This window comes from Cynoglossus semilaevis, chromosome 12, assembly GCF_000523025.1.
Source record: "Cynoglossus semilaevis isolate Cse_v1.0 chromosome 12, Cse_v1.0, whole genome shotgun sequence".
NCBI classification, from domain to species: domain Eukaryota; kingdom Metazoa; phylum Chordata; class Actinopteri; order Pleuronectiformes; family Cynoglossidae; genus Cynoglossus; species Cynoglossus semilaevis.
In genome coordinates this window covers 3145393-3147725 of record NC_024318.1, presented here as the reverse complement: position 1 = coordinate 3147725, position 2333 = coordinate 3145393, and the positions used below count along the sequence as shown (strand labels likewise).

The following is a 2333-nucleotide window of genomic DNA, read 5'->3' as shown; positions in this document are numbered from 1 at the left end:
TTACCATCGTGAAAAAATCCAAAAAGGTTAGTCAAAATCTTTAGTTTTTGACCAAATGACACAAAAAGTTCACATTGTGACAGAAAATTTTATAGAAAAACATTTCTTAAAATGTTCTCTACGTGCCCTAATTTGATGAGAAACATGCAGGAAAAGATAAAATTTCTTAAAAAAAATTCCAAACATTTTTGTTAAAATCTGACCAAATTTGACTAAAAATTACATAAAGTTCAGATTTTGACAAAAAATTCAAATGAAAAAATTTCAAAAAATGTTCTCTACGTGCCATAATTTGATGAGAAACGTGCTGGAAAAGATTGAATTTTGAAAACGATTTTTACAAAACTTTCTTTCAAAATCTGACTAACATCGACACAAAAAGTTTAGATTTTTAAAAAATATACTAGTGAAAAAAAATCTCTATGTGCCTTAATTTGATGAGAAACGTCCAGGAAAAGAAAACATTTTGTGTGTGTCTGCGTTCAGTCTATTTTCAGGTTTTGTTGCCCGACAACAGATGGTGTCTCCATGTGCTACTCGTCCTCACGTCTTACATTTCCTCCCAGCATGCTCTGCAGCTTTCCCGCTGTGCCTTTAAAAAAAGGTATTTCACAATATTCTCCTCTCTTCTTTCTCTCTCCTCCTGCAGATGAGGTGATGAAAGTTCAGACGCCACAGGAAGCTGAGCCTCGTCACCAGACCTCACGTGTTTTCACAACACAATCTGTGACACAGCATAAACAACACCTGGCATGAATTACCACCAGCGACAAGGTTGGTTATTTTAACATTTTAAGATTGATGAAACTATACAATTTATTTTCTCTTATCAAAATGAATTTCAAGCTAAGTAGCTTGGAAGCGTTTTGTTCAAATGTATATTTTATGATGAACACAGACTTTCACATCATCTGGGCTTGTTCCACTGTTCATGCGTGAGAACAGTGTTTGGTTTCTGTCTGGTCGATGAACAGAAACCACGGTTATTTTCGGTTATGGGGACTTTTCCCTGTTTTCGTCTGTGAGACAGAAAGTGGAAAATTCACTTCTGTTTTCTGAGGTTAACAGTGAGAATACAGGAAGTAAATTTGCCTCGTTGTGTCTATAACAAACATTTTTCACAAAACACAAAGATAATCATTGCTGTAATTAATCTGAACATTATTCTGTAAATTTTGTGGAAACAATTGAAACAAAATATGCAATAAATAAAATGCTAACCATAGAAAGTTCCAGACAAAACTAGCAAACAAGCAGGTACAACTAATAAAATAAACGTTATAAAAAAAACACTAAACATTCTCACAGGGAAAAATCTCACTAATTTGTAATTGTGTTCCTTTCAACTGTGTCTTTCTTTATGTTAAGCCAAAAAAGAAAGAAAAAAACAGATGAGCAACATCAATCTTGTTTCCATTTTTTATTGTTTAAAACAATTTTAAACAAATTTGAGTAGATCGGACTTTCGCTTACCTTTTAATGATACTTTGGCTCCATCTTGTGTTTAAAAAACGGAATGAACTCCTTTCCTTTGGAGAAACGTTGCAACGTGATATTAGGTGTTTTCGGTAAAAGAAAATACAGTGAATGGCTACATAATAACATTTAAACTAACCAAAGAGATATGGTTATTAAAAATAATTATTTAAAAACAAAATAAATGAAAAACAGATTTGACCAATACATACCAACAGCAAACAAACCCTGGACCATGTAATTTATCATACTTTTGTTTAGATGTACCATTAAATAAAGGGACAACATGTCCTCTTGTCAGCCACATCCGCTCTGCTGCATATATTTAGTCCTAGAATAACAGACTTATGTATGTTTACGCACACGGAAAAAAACACCACCTACCGTTTCTGCTTCCTCTCTACACCATTTCTTCCCCTAAAACGTTGAAAAAAAAAGCATTTTCCTTTTGCTTCCTGTAAACAAAGGCCAGGTTTATAGTTAGAATTAGCCTGATCTGTTATTCACAGCTTTGGTAAATTAGCAATAAAATACAATTTTAGCTACAGTGACGAAGTGAAGAACAATAGCACTGAGAGCCTTCTGATTTTGTAACTGCATCCATTAATATAATGTTGCATTTTTCGATGTCAGGAAACGTTGCGATTCTTTTATCTTAGCTGCGTTGGCTTCACTTTGGCCACTGATTTACTTTGTCTATTTCTGACATACAATTAACGGGTTTGTTTTTATAGAGACGTTAATTAAATGCTGATATGACAGGTAGGAAAGTATGTAGTAGAGATTTGTCACCAATCTGTATTTTCCTCTTATTGAATGTACAAAAATGTTTTATTTCCTAGTCTTTGTAAAAAAAG

The 2333-nt window shown here is 33.3% G+C and overlaps 1 long non-coding RNA gene across 1 annotated transcript in view; it reads right to left on the bottom strand.

Moving 5' to 3' along the window:
- Positions 1 to 68: 68 nt before the first annotated feature.
- Positions 69 to 2333, bottom strand: part of LOC103386996 (uncharacterized) — a 14264-nt gene continuing 11999 nt past the window's right edge. Inside the window, exons 4-6 of the long non-coding RNA XR_522381.3 lie at positions 1861 to 1931; positions 1474 to 1529; positions 69 to 724 (exon numbers count right to left, since the gene is read on the bottom strand). This is a non-coding gene — a long non-coding RNA (uncharacterized LOC103386996). The remainder of the gene's footprint in view (positions 725 to 1473; positions 1530 to 1860; positions 1932 to 2333) is intronic.